General features: G+C 39.6%; 1 long non-coding RNA gene across 2 annotated transcripts in view; it reads right to left on the bottom strand.

The window, feature by feature from the left end:
• The window catches only part of LOC136572977 (uncharacterized), a 220,993-nt gene that overhangs the window by 130,684 nt on the left and 73,070 nt on the right, over nt 1-17,239 (bottom strand). The window contains exons 2-3 of one of the 2 annotated variants that reach the window (XR_010785835.1): nt 5,134-5,206; nt 3,780-3,825 (exon numbers count right to left, since the gene is read on the bottom strand). The exons of the other annotated variant lie outside the window; for it this stretch is intronic. This is a non-coding gene — a long non-coding RNA (uncharacterized lncRNA). Of the gene's footprint in view, nt 1-3,779; nt 3,826-5,133; nt 5,207-17,239 lie in introns of those variants that run through there. 2 annotated transcript variants of the gene reach the window in all.

The raw sequence follows: 17,239 nt of genomic DNA, 5'->3' as shown, positions 1-17,239 counted from the left end.
CGAGCATCGGCGAAATACAAAAATGTTCTGGTCGCCCATTGACTTCAATGGGGTTCGTTATTCGAAACGAACCCTCGAACATCGCGGGAAGTTCGTTTCGAATAACGAACACCCGAACATTTTGGTGTTCGCTCATCTCTACCTATTACAAATTGAATGTATCAAAATCACAAATACTAAGAATTAATGTAAATGAAGAACAAAAAAAGAGAGATAAAGCAAGAATTTCCTTTTCAATGGCAAAAAAGAATATCCCTTACCTAGATATTAATATATGCTTTTCTTTATTGGACCCAGTGCCTAACAATTTAAGAAGAGCTGAATACTCTTAAAAACAACAGATTACTTGGTTGGGTCACATAGTACGCAACAAAATGTTAATTCTCCCTAAGATACATTATTTCCGCACTTTACCCATTCCGATTCCTCAATCAACGCTCTTAAAGTTCCAAAAACAACTAACAAACTATGTCTGGCTAGGGAAACCCACTAGGGTGTCTCTTTCTACATTGGCTCTCCACGGAACCCAGGGAGGAGTAGATTTGCCTAATTTAGAAGTATATTGCAACGCCCTGCTTTTAAAGCAGTCTTTTTCTTGGTTTTCCCAATTCTCGGGGGTTAGCTGGCCTACTATAGAATCAGAAATAGGAGATATGTATACCTTATTTTAACTGATCTACGCAAAACTTATAACTACCAAATATCCATCTATTGTAGTAAATTCAGATAGACCCTCCATTTCTCTCCCAATGAAAGCAACTTTAGAGGCCTTAGGGAAGACTCCTAGAGACTTTAGATGCCGTGATATCCTGCCAACTAAAACAAAGTTTAGAGACTCTGGAAATTCTTATTCAAGGCTTACAAATTAATTCCTGGATCAAATTAGGAGTAAAATTCATAGATCTTTTTGAGAAAGATACCCTTTAGCCTTAAGACACCCTTTTGGGTCTTTAATGAAGGAATTTGGATTGCCAAAAACAGAGTTATTTAAATCCTTCCAAATTCGCTAATTTCTCCAGAATCTCTACAAGTTTATTAACTGCTAAACAAAACAAACATTTTAAAACAAGGAACTCGTATGATCTTATGGTGGGAGATTTGAAATCAGGAAAAATGTGCCATCTTTTGAATTGGGAGAGAGATTTGGGCTCAAAAGTCTCATTGGAAGATTGGTTGAAATCCTTCAGATGGGTAAAGCAAGCCTCTAGATCCGCAAGTTTGATAGAAGTACATATGAAGGTGTTAACAGGATGGTATTTTACTCCCTTACAAACTAAAATTAGGCACCTAATCCCAGATGTCTCTTGTTGGAGAAACTGCGGCCAAGAAGGTTCGCTTACACATATATTCTGGTCTTGCCCACTGATTTCAAGTTGGAAAGAAATCTATAATATATTAAACAAACTAGTAGAACAACTGATTCCAAAAAACCCAGATATATATTTGTTACTTCTAGATCTGCGGAAAAAAAAACTCCAAAAATAGAAGACTGGTTAGCCATATTTTGATGGTAGCAAAAGTACTGCTAACTAGGTAGTGGAGAACTAGTGAATCCTCTTCAGTGAAATATGTTATATGAATGATATCAGAGCATAGCATTTATGAGAACATTTTTCCTTTTAGAAATCGTGCTATAGTCAACTATGAAACTATGTGGAATCCTTGGAATAAAATATTCCTGTCGTGATGTCAAATATTTTGTTCTGATTTGTGTTAAATATTAAGTTAAACTTCTATGCTCCTTTATAATTATTCTTTTCTCTTTTCTCCCCCCTCTATTCTTAACGCGTTTCTCCATCACTAAATCCGATCTTTCGCCGCTTTTCTCCTTACTTTACTTTAATAAACAAAATGTATCGTACTGATATATTAAAGTCTTGCAAATCAAGTGGTGTAATCATACATTGATGATATCCTACTACTAAGATGTAATTGCTGGATATACAGTTTTTGTGACTTTCGATACAATAAAAGTTTATATAAAAAAAATGATATAAAGCTTGAATCTATGAAATTACATAGAGTGCTTATAGTTTTGCTGTATACAGCTACAGACAGTCCTTGTACCTCTGTACAAGCTCAAAACAGAGACTAAAAAACTGAAAACAGAAAAACATGGGAAAGTGCAACAAAGTAAAAAAATATTATGGCTGTAAGTTTCTGTAAATGTTTCTATGCAAATTCATGAAGTTTACCAAACACTTCAGTAAATGTTTTAAAAAGTCAAGTAAAAAGCAAAATGCATGGACTTTTCAACTGCTGTCAGTTTGAACTATTGTCCAAACAGCATTGTGTTTTTACAATGACATCCTAGTTTCTATGAATTTTTAAATAGACAAAATGAGAGCGAGTAAATTGCCCCTTTTGCTGATGATAATATCATGGTAAGTCTGCAGACTATAACTGACAGAATGAGCTGTTGAAAATGGCATTGTCTAGCTCTAAAATGATCATCCATCACATTCACAAAATGGTATGTGCGTAGCATCTGTGTCACAGTTGCATACATTTAAACCTCATCTGGAAATGACTTGCTTGATCCCAAATTTTATACAGGCTGCCTGGGAAAATGATATCCTTCTCTGATCTCATTACCTGAAATGCTCTTTTTTTGCACCCAGCTGAGACAGCACTACAAATGCTCCTTTCAAGTTATAGGATCTGAGACTTGTAAAATATGTCTTGCTAAAAAGTGCTTATGTAGTCTTGACAAGCATCTTATGATTCAAAGCGGAAAACATACTGTAACAAAGCAAGGAAGAAATTTACTATCAATATCCTTTTTATGGTTCTCCAACATCTTTACTAAATGCTACATTTGTATCACATTGAAAGAATTACAAAGAATGAATATAATAAGGCTTACACAGAAGATGGGAATTTTATGGAACAAACCTAATTAAGTGACTGTAGAATCATGAAAGTATAGGTTTTTCATAGCAGTCTGATGATAATGTAATGTAAATATTTTGCTTTGAGTATAATGAGATAACACAGAAAAATGTTTCTTAGGAAGTGATTATGCAACTTGTAGTTGTGAAAATTAAGTGGTTCTAAATATAACACAGTTTGTGGATTTTTTAATGTGGTTTTTATGTTGCTACAAGATGTTGTTCTTAAAGTGAAGCTTCACGTTTTTTAATATTTCCATTCTAGCTAGATAATAAAAACCTGAACACATTTTTAACATGTAATTCAATGCAAATATGTACAACATTTTCAAGGCTTCATTTCATCAATACATCTTTATATATGAATAGACAATATACAAAGTCCATTCTAATCATTGTTCAGTAAATGTTCATAGGTTCTTCTACAGTTAATATCCAAACATACAACAGGTGTTGATCCATGTGGAGGCATGTAGGAGGTAGATTAAGTACATTTGTAACATGTCATCATTGACTCTCTGTTGTTCACTTCTATTGCAATGTAGAAACAAGAGAGTTGCTGCCCAGGATGCTTGGTGCTGACAAATCTTATGGTTTATGTTTTACAGAATTCTGGCTTTTGTGCAGTCAAAACAATCCTACATTTCAAGGTACATAATTCATGAAATTCAATTGTCAATGTGAACAGCTACAGGCAGCGTTAAAATGTTAATCACCCAATAAGACTCAAGCTGCATATAAACATTAGATAAACCTGCCTAATTAATAAGGTAGTCTGAAAATATAATGCCTATTGAGGCTTCATAATTGTCCCCTGATGGCAAATGTCAGGAAAAATAGGGATCGGACATACTGGATTGTAACATGCCTAATTCTTTCTGTTTGGCAGTGGCTTATTCCTCTTTTCTTCTTGAAGTAATCATGTATGCTTGGACTATCAATGCAGAAATAGCAGTCAGATAATGAGCATTTAGCCACCAGCTATCTTATGTGCATAACAACATATTAAAAACAGCATCATGCTGACAGTTTCCAAGTATGAATATATTTCTACACTGAACTGTATAAAATTAAACTGAAAATAAATAACAGAAAATATGTTAAGGATAATATACTGTAAAATATTAGATTGCTATTATTATTACATCTCAAAACAAAATCTCCAATGTATTAGTCTTTGTATGTACAAAAACTATGTCTCGATTGCATAATAAATATGGTACACACACTTTAATGACACATATATCATTCAATGAGATCAGTTATAATCACTAAAATAAAGCATAAAGTACAACACCAAAACACAAAAAGCTTAAACATATACAGTCAAATCTCTAGTTTTGTTGTCTTCTAGTTTTGCCGATTTCCAGTTTTGTTGATTTTTTTCAAGTAAGAAATTTGCCTTTAGTTTCACTGGCTGCTTCTAATTTCGCCAGCTGGCTGTGATTGGCTGAGAGGGCTTTCACGCAGCCAATTCAGCCAATCAGAGCAATCTCTTGCTGGGAGGTGGGAATATCAATCCCCGTCACTAGCAATAGATGCTTTGCTGGCTTGACAACCGCACGTCAGCCGTCCAGAAGCTCCAAAAGCAGCGGTGGGGACCCCAATGGTACCTAAAAGCTGAGTATTGATGCTACCTGCATATGTAACATCACAGATAACACACAGCTCTACATTAGGCTGCTTTTTTGGTATTAACAAAACATATTTATTCTCTATTTATTGGAGTTTGGTGTGTTTTTTGGAATGTATAGAACAAATTAATTGGATTTACAATGATTCCTATGGAAATAATTACCTCAAGTGTCATTGATTTCAAGTTTGGCAGATTGCTTTTAGATGGATTACCAACAAAACTAGAGGTTTGACTGTATCTGTATATGTGCATTATGTTATGTTGTGCCAAGCATTGTAGATGGTTCATCAGCTGGCACAACATTACTAAAGAATCAATAACCAAAATACAAAGTTTTGATTCCCTGATTATAATTATAGATCTGTTGACTGCTATCTAATGATATACAGCGTCTGTTTTATTCATTACGCTTGTTGTTTAGACTGTCAGTTGTAACTGAACATATCAATGACCTATTTTTGCTAGAGTATGTTTTTCTACATTTAGTCTGACTCACATCAAGTGTGTACACATCAACATTTTAATTATTTGATCTTGTAATTTTAAATAGAAGTAGGATACAGTTACAAACAAATTGTGTTAAAATCAACTGAAAGTCATCATTACCTTTTAAGAGTGAACTTCAAATAGCATTAAATATCAAAATTCCCATAGGCTATCTCTGAAGGATATGTGAGAACTGTAAAGAAGAAAGTGATTTAGATCTAAAGACGTATTCTCATCAGTATTTACTATTCCTTAATTTACCTTTAGGGGGTTACAATTTTATATTTAATTATTTTTATCTTAAATTTAGGGAAAAGAATAAGAATAATCACTTTAGTAGGTGTTAACCATAAAGTCAAAATAATTGATATATATGCTTTTACATTTCAGTTAGTTATGAAATCCTGTAGGTACAATGGTTTGTTCATATAGCTAGAGTTTTATTGAAATCATTGTGCTGTGTAACTGCTAAGTACCTACTCAATCTTCTTAACATTCATATATTTACAGCAAATATTGGAAGCATTTACTAAAGACTGATGATCATATACCAAACTTAAACATCAGTGCACTGAAGAAAGATGCACCAAATTTTATTACGAGGCACACACCTCCTCATAGGTCTGGAACATCTTTGACTGTCAGTGCATCAGGAGTTCAAATTAATGCCAGCTATGAGCCTATGGAGACTTACACAATGTTAACCAATTCCTGCTGTAAGTTATAGTAAATCTGTCACACCACAGATACCTTGCCTCATCTCCTAAACCAGGTTCACTTTTCTCACCCCTTTGGAAAAGTGACGAAGTGTAAAAAGGGCAAAAATTAACAAATTATTACGCAAATGTGGTGTGCAACTTTTTTATGCTTGATAAATACTAGAGTTGAGCGAGCATACTCGTCCGAGCTTGATGTTCGTTCGAGTATTAGGGTGCTCGAGATGCTCGTTACTCGAGACGAGCACCACGCGGTACTCGTCTTGATTAAACGAGCACTGACCATTGAATTCAATGGAGCCGGCAATACAGCTGGCGAGTGCGGGATGGATTGTCGGGAAGGGCTTAAATATATAAGCCCTTCCCTGCAATCCATCCAGAAATGTGTAAAAAAAAATAAATATATATATATATATACTCACCTTGTCCCGGAAGAACGATGTTAGCCCATTGAATTCAATGGAGCCGGCAATACAGCCGGCTCCATTAAAAGCAATGGGCTGCCGGCGATCACGGGATGAATTGTCAGGAAGGGGTTAAATATATAGGCCCTTCCCTGCAATTCATCCAAAAAAAAAAAAAAAAGAAAAAAATATAATATATATATATATATATATATATATACACATACACACACACACACATACTCACCTGGTCCCGGAAGACGGAGTTCAGCGCGGCCAGCGGCAGTCCTCCTGAACTGCTCTGAACAGCTGTGAGTAGTATTCAGCAGCCGGGGATTTAAAATCCCCGCCTGCTGAATGAGCTGCCTCTAATTGGTCACAGCCTGAATGGGTGTGTGACTGCTGCCTCTGATGGGCTCAGCGGGACCAATCAGATGAGAGGCAGCAGTCACTCACCCATTCATAAATTCATGAATAATGGGTGTGTGAGTGGAATCTGCCTCTGATTGGTCAGGCTGTGACCAATTAGAGGCAGCTCATTCAGCAGGCGGGGATTTTAAACCCCCGGCTGCTGAATACTACTCACAGCTGTTCAGAGCAGTTCAGGAGGACTGCCGCTGGCCACACTGAACTCTGTCTGCCGGGACCAGGTGAGTATATATATATATTTTTTATTTTTACACATTTCTGGATGAATTGCAGGGAAGGGCTTATATATTTAACCCCTTCCCGACAATTCATCCCGCGATCGCCGGCAGCCCATTGCTTTCAATGGAGCCAGCTGTATTGCCGGCTCCATTGAATTCAATGGGTTAACATCGTTCTGCCGGGACAAGGTGAGTATATATATTTTTTTTATTTTTACACATTTCTGGATGAATTGCAGGGAAGGGCTTATATATTTAAGCCCTTCCCGACAATTCATCCCGCGATCACCGGCAGCCCATTGCTTTCAATGGAGCCAGCTGTATTGCCGGCTCCATTGAATTCAATGGGATAACATCATTCTTCTCTGCCACAGCTGTTACAGCTGTGGCAGAGGAGAATGATCCTTATGCTGACAGTGCGGGGGGGGGGGGTGTCTCACTCTTGCCACTATTGTGGCTTAATAGTGGGACCTTGGAACTTGAGATGCAGCCCAACATGTAGCCCCTCGCCTGCCCTATCCGTTTCTGTGTCGTTCCCATCACTTTCTTGAATTTCCCAGGTTTTCACAAATGAAAACCTTAGCGAGCATCGGCAATATACAAAAATGCTCGAGTCGCCCATTGACTTCAATGGGGTTCGTTACTCAAAACGAACTCTCGAGCATCACTGAAAGTTCGACTCGAGTAACGAGCACCCGAGCATTTTGGTGCTCGCTCATCTCTAATAAATACCCCACAAAAATTCTATTGTATGTTTTTGTTGGTAATAACTACCTTTTTTTTTCTCCTCTAGTAGGTGTTACCTCATTCAATCATTTTAAGGGTTCAGTTTGCATATGGTTCTTCTCACAAGCCATCAAAGACTATTTGCAATACTCACTCTGGTAGCCTTGTGGCTCATAATTATCTGAGCCAGGAAGCCTCCTGACACTGAGTGCTTATTAGCCCACTAGCTAATTAAGGCTAATTCGCAGCTTCTTTTTGAACTATAGCCATTAAGTATCCAGGATACAGCGCAGTGGTATTATGCATCAACGCATTAATGCACATCTCTATGAATATCTTATTTAGTTGGCGATTTCACAATTAGGTATCCGATGAGCTGTCCCAATGAGACACAAAACGCGTCAAACCGATTGAATTGAATTAGAACCGAGAACCGATTGAATTGGATTTGAACCGATAAAATATCTAAAACTACAAATTCTATGAACCAACTATTATTCTTTGAGCTATTATAATTTAAATAATCAACAAGTTATTTTATTATATTCTTCTGTAGCAAGAAGTGTGAAAAACCCCTCTCCTATCTCTTTCTGTCAATCTGTACCTGATAGACTGTCACACTAGTAGGAGTTGACATATATTTATCTTATATATGTCTTCCGATCGTTTAGGCTAGAACTGCACATAAGGGCTTATGTGATCAATTATTGCTCACTTTGACTCATCATAATCGTTTCCTTGGTGACTCCAATGAAGTACTGTCAAATTACCACGTCCCGCACAAGCCTTTAGGTACTAGTCAGTTATCAGAGTGAAGAATTATACATACTAACGTATGTGTGTTTTTGCTGTTTGTTGTTATAGTCTGGTCTTGTCAGCCCTTGATTTTAAGAGGATCAATAAATTTAGGTTTTAAGGTGTCTATAACTGTGATGGGCTTCTAGTTTAATATTTATAGACAATTTCTGCCTCAGTGATTAGTTTAAATAGAGAAATAGGTTTATAGTAGCTGGAAAGCTCTGGATTTTTGCCTTCTTTAGGAATAACGGTGTTCAAGGCCTCCAGAGACTGCTTGGGAAGTAGTATACCTGCTAATAATGAATTACAAAGATTGACAAATAGTGGGAGTAGGACTTTAGAGAATTTCTTATAATAGTTTATGGGCAAACCATCTGGTCCTGGGCTTTCCATTGGGGATGGTTGAGAGAACTTTCATTACTTCAGATTCTGTGAATGACTGAAGCAATTAATGTTCATCCTCTTCTGTGAGTCTAGGGAATGATAGGGAATCTAAAAAGGAGTTGTCCGGGAGGGAGGCTGTACTATAGTAGGTAGGTAAGTTATTTGCCAGATTGTACGAAGTCTAATAGTAGGCTTGGAACTCATTGGTGATGTCTTACAGTGGTTGTGGTAAACGACTGCACGAGCGTTGACATTACTGCTAAGGTTGTTAGCGCTCATGCAGAACGTTTAGACAGGCCGACTTCACCACTGGACTGTGGGCTTCTTGCTCAGTGCTTTATATTCTATGTGAAGCGTGAGTGGAAAGAATTTACACGCAGAAACAATCCCACAAACCAGCTGACTGAAAATCAGCTATAATTAACAGTGAATGAATAGTAAACTTTTTTTTGCATTTACACTGGGTGATTATCTCTTAAATTTCTTAATTTGACAGAATTTTGAGCAGTAATCGTCCCGTGTAAATCGCTCTTAAGTTTACCTAAAAGGATTTAATTTTGTGAATGAATGCCTTTTCTTTTTGTTTCTTAATCAGTTTAGATGGTTTTAGAGCCTTTGTCTACATGTGCATATATTTTGAATTTAGAAAAAAAGAGTTTTTAAGCTGCTCTCGCATGTAAGAGATCTTTTAGTTTAATTTTTTGAAGGTCAGCTTGTAAATTGAGATTTAGGGCTTAGTCACATGGGCGCATCAGCGCCCGTGTTACTGCAGGATGAAGACGGACGTACTTCAGGACAGACGTCTCTCTGCAGCGCTGGAAGAAAGAACATGTGACCGGCTTCATTGCCGTTCATGTGTTCTTTCTTCAGCGCTGCGGGGAGTCGTCTGTCTTGAAGTACGCCCGTCTTCTCCCTGCAGTAAGGGCTCAGTCCCACAATCGCATTGGTGCCCATGTACGAGTGCCAATGCGCCCGTGTGACTAAGCCCTTATAGATTTTTTGTGTAGATTCTTTGTGCTAGGGATTTGAGAGAGTTAATTTCCACATGTCTCTGCTTTTTAAATCTCATTACTAGCCCTATCAGTTCCTCTTGTTCGTATGCTTCGTGTGATTACTAAACCAAGAGATTTCTGGTTTGTCATTAAAGCGAAAGAATCCTGACAATTTCTCTGAGAGGGAGAGAGCATGTCTCTCATCTTCAATAAGTGTATTATTTAGTCGCCACTTCAACTCTCTGTCTGGGAGGCTTTGAATGGAGACAGTCAATGAGACTCATGCGTGGTCAGAAATTGTTATTAAGCTTATATCAGAGCTAACAATAGCTTGAATAAACTTTTCAGAGATAAAAAGGTCATTGACCCTATGGAATGAGAAGTCAAGTTGCTAGAAATAGGTGTAATTTCTGATTTCAGGATTCAAGAACCTCCATGAGTCTCTATGATAACAGTTAGAAATAATGTTTTTAAGGGCACCTTCACAAAAACGTGTTTATGTGCGTGCATATGCGCGCACAAAAATATGCGTCTATTACAACCACTGCTTTCCCTATGGTGTGTTCACATGTCCATCTTTTACAGGTGTGCACCTGTAAAGATAGGACATACATGCACCTTAGGGAATGCACGCATTGCCTTCAATAAAGCTGCGGCTGCTGCCGGCGGCTCTATTGACGACAATGGTCTGTTGGCACCCCTGAAGTGATTTACACTAAAAGGGATGATTTTTCAGGGAAGAGCTTATATTTAAAGCTCTTCTCTGAAAAACAATTAAGGGATGCCGGCAGACCATTGCCTTCAATACAGCCACCAGCAGCAGCTGCGGCTCCATGTTTTTGGGAAATAGCAGAAGTATGAGAGGTGGTATTTAATATGGGAGCAAGGGCCAAGTTTAGGTTGCCTGCCACTATAATCAAGCTCTCAGCAAATGCCATGAATTTCTCAAGTGTCTTGCATAACCAGGTTACTTGGGTTTGATTCAATGCACGGAGGTTTGCAAAAGAGCTTTTAGTGTGACCAATAGGGCATTTTAAAAAGATATATTGGCCCTCTGGGTTTGAAATGTAGATTGAATTTCAAAAAGGGGTATTTTTCCAAATAGAAGCAGAGGTATAAGTGCTATGAAACCATTTAGAGTGAGTATATGTTGGAAGTTTAAGTATGTGGTTGGGTCTGAAGTATGTTTCCTGGAAGAACAGTACCTCAGGGCTTTTTCACATGGGTGTATGTGCAACTATGCTTGCCGCTATGGAGTGTAGTTGTACAAGAACAAGGTAAAGATATTTTTTTCTTTATTACCTTTCAAACTCGCACTATTCCACGAGTTTGAAAAAAAAGTGGGAAGATACATTCTGCCCTATCTTTCTCGCATGTAGTTAACAGTACATGGGAGAAAGTGTTAACTACAAGCAAGAAAGATAGGGCAAATCCTATCTTTTCTCACCTGTACTATTCTTCAACGAGAATACCGGTAGTGAAAGTTAAACCATGGAAATCAATGGTTTCGTAACATCTCGTTATGCGGCCACTGACTGTCATAGCTGCAAAACAGGACAAAATCACGCCCATATGTTTAAGCCTTTAGGTTAAAGTTTTTTAGTAGTGTAAATACTTGTTTTTTTTAGGGGTATTTAATCCTCTAACATTAAAATAGGTACATTTTGTTTTTGTGAATACTAAGAAAGTTTTCTGCTTAAAGTCTCCACTAGAGGCACCACTTTAAGGAGACAAACACTTAGGTTTAAATAATTTTGTAAATAAACTATTTACAAAGTACTTCACTAAAAGTTGCGGGTTGGTATATAAGAGGATACTCAAGCAGGTGCAAGTACAGACATGTGAAATTAAAGGTTTATGCACAACAAATTGTTGAAGGAAATGATGATATCATACGAGTGGCCCACATGTGCTTGTGTATAGCGTGGGGTGGTAAATGTGCCCTGTAAAGATTTGAAAACCACAGAGAGGGAAATATTGTAACTGAAATAATATTAAAAGTGCTACAGATCTAAGCAAAATTTGCAAGGTACTAAATTGGGCAAACCAACAAAATCTCAGTATGTAAGGGGAGTGGGAAAGGGAAGAGGGAGAGGTTAGGTAGGGTGTAGGGGGTCTAGGATACGTGCAGGTATTGTACTGAACTTATGTTAGCTCTCCTCTGTTATAGGAAGAGATTCATTGTTTTCAATGTTTTAAGTAGATGTGTATCATGTTAAGGTGATTCTCCAGGAACATCAAGGGAAGAGAAGGAGCCACAAAATTAAAAATTAATAAATGTTAATGTATATTTGTTTTTAGATTATTTGGTTTTAGTATGCAATTTCCAGTTTTCTAACTGAGGAAGAGATGGAAATTTGTTGGTAAGCTGGACAGGTAACCAATTTCAATGGTATTTCAATAGGGAAAATACAAACTTTCTTCCAGGCTTTCTGAAGGTATTTGGAGGTTGCCAGGCCAAAAAGAAAGGACCATCTTACAGGAATTTTTTTTTAACACAGGGCATCTTTAAATGTTTTTAAAATGTGTCTTTTGGCCAGTGTGCTTGATGCTATGTCCTGGAATAATAAAAATTTGTTGCCTATAAAGAAGATTTCTTGGGATTCTCTTACTTTTTCCAAAATGGCGGCTGTGTCTACGTAATTTAGAAGGCCACAAAAACATCATGTAGTGATGGGTATGAGTTGTAGATCTCTCTAATGTGTTCAGAGATGACTGTTTCAGCTCTTGTGTTCACCAGAAGGGATTGAAAAAGCAGAAGATTTCAGTGCTTTGTTTGCTATTGATTCTGGAAGCCCATGGAATCTAATGTTTTTCTTTTCTGTTTCTGTTTATGTAGGGCTTGATTTATGTGGTCTTGTTGATAGCTTCACTATGTTGAAGAATTTTGCAGTGTGTATTCTCTAATGCCTTTACTATTTGGCCAATTTGTTTTACATCTGATTTTATATAAGCAAGTTCTTTCATCACAGGGATGAGGGACTGTGTCAAGATCTCTTTAAAAAAAAAAAGTGCAAGAGATTAGGATGTGGTCTTGGTTTTCAGTAGGATCTTATGTGTTGGATGTATAGTCTGTGTCAGAGTCATCAAGGTTCTGTTCAGATAAGGCATCTAGAGATGAGCGAACGTACTCGTCCGAGCTTGATACTCGTTTGAGTATTAGCGTGTTCGAGATGCTCGTTACTCGTAACGAGCACCACGCGATGTTCTGGTTACTTTTGAGAAGGAAATATATATATCCTTGTAGGTAGAAAAAAACCCACTGGAATATATACATTTATATAGATATAGTTATGTGCCTTTCTTTTTATATGTATACTAACTTTATTCTCATATGTACTAACTCTATGAAAAACTTAATACTTCGCCTTATACCAGATATTCCAAAGGCCTTGCCAGACGAAGACAAAATGTATTTTAAACACAGCAAAGAAGAACCAGACACAAGGCCGTGTACTTGGCCATTTTCCCAGAAGCGCCATATCTAGATGAAGACGGTTCAACTATGCATCTGAACTTTCACTGTCTCAGGCCGGAAATCCGGACTTTCCATATATGGTTATGCAGTGAATTTGAGCCAATGAGCCCATCACCCATTCCTAGTGATGAGACCAAAGGGTATAAGATCCCATGTAATCTGTAATAAAGTGCGCAGTCATGTCCCCGTGTGAGGAACTATACCAGACCTCCGTGTGGTGTTTTCTTCTTTACCGCCGGCAGAGGGGCAAGTGGGGTGGGCCTGATTGGTGCTGTACTCAAGAAATTTTCCCTGACAATTGGCGCAACCAACTGGGGCGACAAAACCGGAGCCGTGCAGCCCTGTCCGTCCAGATCCACGCCACGGGGAAGCCGTCCTGCTGCAAACCGAGCCTGATCAACTCACAGAACTCCAGGTAAGACCAGCATATATTTATGTTGTGTTTTACACTGCGAGTCTTGCAGCAGGAGGGACTATCTGTGTTTTGTGACCGGACGGGTTGGGTTAAGAGTTCTACACGGTAACTCGTGTGGGCTTCGGGTTTGCCGTCATGGACCACTGACCGTGATATGCGCACCAATCACTCACCCAGAAACTAGTCTGTAGTCTATTTGTACTCTGAAGTCCGTAGCGTTTTAGCAATAGTGAAGGTTGTTTGTTGTATCTGCAGAATTTTTTTCTCTTTCTTTTCATTTGGTCTCACAGAAGAAGGAACCCTCGGTTGTTTTAGTTGTTAATGGTTTAGCTGAGGAGAGGGATGTACTCTGTGAGACAGGTCCCATAGAAGAAGGAACCCTCGGTTGTTTTAGTTGTTAATGGTTTAGCAGAGAGGGATACACTCTGTGAGATAGGTTCCACAGAAGAAGAGACCCTCGGTTTTAGTTTAGTTAGTTATTGATGGTTTAGCAGAGAGGGATACACTCTGTGAGATAGGTCCCACAGAAGAAGAGACCCTCGGTTTTAGTTTAGTTAAGTTGTTGATGGTTTAGCTGAGGAGAGGGATGCACTCTTTGGGACTGGTTCCATAGAAGAAGATGCCTTCTGTTGTTTTGCCATATATAAGGGGCTGACAATTCGGGTCAGAAGGATGCACTCTATGGAGCGTGTTATTATTATTATTGTTGTTGTTGTTCTAATATGCGTAAGATCTTATTAAAGAAGACAGAGCCCCTCAAGGGCTGCCGCCGTGCGGATCAATTGATGGAGGAGAGACAGTAGGAGAGACAAGAGTTCCAATCTGTAAAATGTAAGAAAACTTATGAAAATGTGTAACAAGGACCCGCACGGTAGATGATGGTGACTAGGAAGTCTTTAGGACCAAGAAGCGTGCCTTGAAAGATCAAGGTTTGCTAGAAAGTGCTGGAGTGAGGAGGAGAGAGAGACAGTCAGAGAAAGTTAAGTATGTACACATTATTTGTTTAAAGGTGTATAATACAAGATAGATAATAGATATAGATGTATATGTGTGTATATATGTATTTACTGTATGTGCAAACGGTTAACTGAGCTTGCTTTTAGAGGAGAAGGCTTGTTTACTTAAAGCTGCAGTCTGTGTCTCGTTTTCAAGGTCAAGCAATAACAAAGCAGAGAGAATGAAATAATGACCCTGGAAAATATCTGCTTGCTTAAATGGAATGGAGGCTTGAAATGAATTTAATTAAAGGGGTTGTCTCGCGAAATCAAGTGGGGTTATACACTTCTGTATGGCCATATTAATGCACTTTGTAATATACATCGTGCATTAAATATGAGCCATACAGAAGTTATTCACTTACCTGCTCCATTGCTAGCGTCCCCGTCGCCATGGTTCCGTCTAAGTTCGGTGTCTTCTTGCTTTTTTAGACGCGCTTGCGCAGATCCGTCTTCTCCCTTCGGCTCCGCTCGGCAGCATCAGCATTTTGGCTCCGCCCCCTTGTACGCATCATCGCGTAGCTCCGCCCCATCACGTGTTGATTCCAGCCAATGGAGGTTCTACTTCTACCTGACAAAGTAGAGAGCTCACACCAATTCCTACACCGGAGAAGCAAGAGGCAACGCCATCACAGACCACACAGCAAAAGCAGCGGCCCTCAAGCCGTGGAAGAAAAGAAGAAAAGAAGAATTTGACTAAACTTTGGACTTTGATAAAAACTTTGGACTTTGATAAAAACTTTGGATTTTGATAAAAACTTTGGATTTTGATAAAAACTTTGGACTTTGATAAAAACTTTGGACTTTGATAAAAACTTTGGACTTTGATAAAAACTTGGGACTTTGATATGCTAAAGACTTTACAGTTACAAGCCAGCAAGGAAGAAAAGGAAAAATGGACTAAAAAGGGGCGGTGTATGGCGAACAGTCAACAGCACTTGCCCACCACGATCCCTGTGCCCCATGATGGCCCAGCTGACACACGGAAAGACGCACCTCTTAAAGCAGCAATGATGTCGATGCTTGAACAAGGACGAGTTGCTCCTGGGTTTTCTGTAGCTGCTGCATCATTTGTCCAATTTTGCATGATCTTTGCCGTAAGCAACAGGGCAGAAGTAAATTTGCCGCATAACACTTGCCTAGACCACTCTATGTATTTCAGGGATTGCAGATTGGCTACACTCAGCTCCCCCTTGTTGGGAAGTATGAATATGTGCTTGTTGTTGTTGATTTCTTTTCAGGTTGGAAAGACCTACTCTGTTACCAAAGTAAATAAGCAGGTAACTGCACAGAAGCTCATGAATGAGGTAATCCGCAGATACGGGGTACCGGAAGTGATTGAGTCAAACAAAGGTACACACTTCACAGGTAAAATAATGCAACACATCATGTCTGTTTTGGGTATTGTTACCATACAGCGCGGCACGGGGTCCCGCGGTCGGCGCGCGTCGCTCTGGCGTCGGCTCCGGCGGGCTGGAGCCCTGTGTCGAGGTTATCTCAGCAGCTTGGGGCGGCCGGTGGGCGGCGGCGTGGGCGTGTCCGCCCGTAGGGTGCCTCCCGTACTCCTCCATTCTTCTTGGCTCCTCCCACTCTCCGGCCCTGGGCGGAACCTTGTGGTTAAAAGACTGGCAGTGAAGTGAGCTCACTGCCAGTTATTGGTTCTGCTTGCACCTAGCCAGTCTGTCTGCGGTTTCCTCAGCCAGTCCCTAGTTCCCGGTCAGCTCCCTCTGGTTCCCTTTGTTCTGTCTGCTCTTGTCGGTTCTGTTAGCCTCTAGTTTAGTCTGGCCCAGTCAGCACTAGTTGCTATCCAGTATCCTGTCAGTTTGCCTGTGAGCTCCATCTCCAGCTTGGTAGTTTTGTTGGTCGGTTCCATCTGCCTCCCCTGTCGGCACTCTGTTCCCCCCATTAGGTAGCTTGCTTCTTGTCAGTCGCCAGGTCCCTAGCCAGGGCAGGGACCGTCGTCCAGTTGTCCGCCTGGGGTTAGCCAGGGCCGAGGCAAGTAGGCAGGGACAGTGGGGTGCGGGAAGATCAGGGCACCCCATCTGGCGCTCGGGGGGGCAGAGTGCCGTCACAGGTATATTCCAGGCTTTTCACACACCCTACCATCCGTGGAGTAGGGGGAAAGTAGATACAAAAGGCAATGAAGAAAATGGGCAAATCTTGAATTGAGTGTCTTTCATTAGTTTTTCTTTTTCTCCGGAGGGTACATGCCACAGTAGCTGAGCTTGGGAAATGATTTTCTTGTTAATTTTGTCATAGGCCTCTCCAAGGAATTGTCAATAATGCATTCTGTAGTCTCTGCTTTTCTCCCAGGTCCTACAGATGAGTGTCACAATCTGAAACCAGGTGACAGGGTCTATGTGAAAAAGTTTGAGAGAGAGACCCTGTTTAAAGGTCCTTACCAGATGTTGCTTACCACCCCAACTGCAGTCAAGCTCGAAGGAAAGCCCACTGGGATCCACACTTCGCACTGAAAAAACTCATGATCCTGCATATCCTTTACATGCTATAATGTGGTACAATTTCTCTAACACACACCTTTGACTACTGTACACTAGCCCCCTGTTTCAGAACAAATTAATACAATCAAATGTGCAATATGAAGACTACACTGAGGGTGAGAATCCAACAACGCATCATGCTAAGAGAGAAGTTGACGCTCCAGGTGGTA

Source organism: Eleutherodactylus coqui, chromosome 7 (assembly GCF_035609145.1).
Source record: "Eleutherodactylus coqui strain aEleCoq1 chromosome 7, aEleCoq1.hap1, whole genome shotgun sequence".
NCBI classification, from domain to species: Eukaryota; Metazoa; Chordata; class Amphibia; order Anura; family Eleutherodactylidae; genus Eleutherodactylus; species Eleutherodactylus coqui.
Note: the sequence above shows the minus strand (reverse complement) of the source record. Positions and strands in the feature narration are given on the sequence as shown.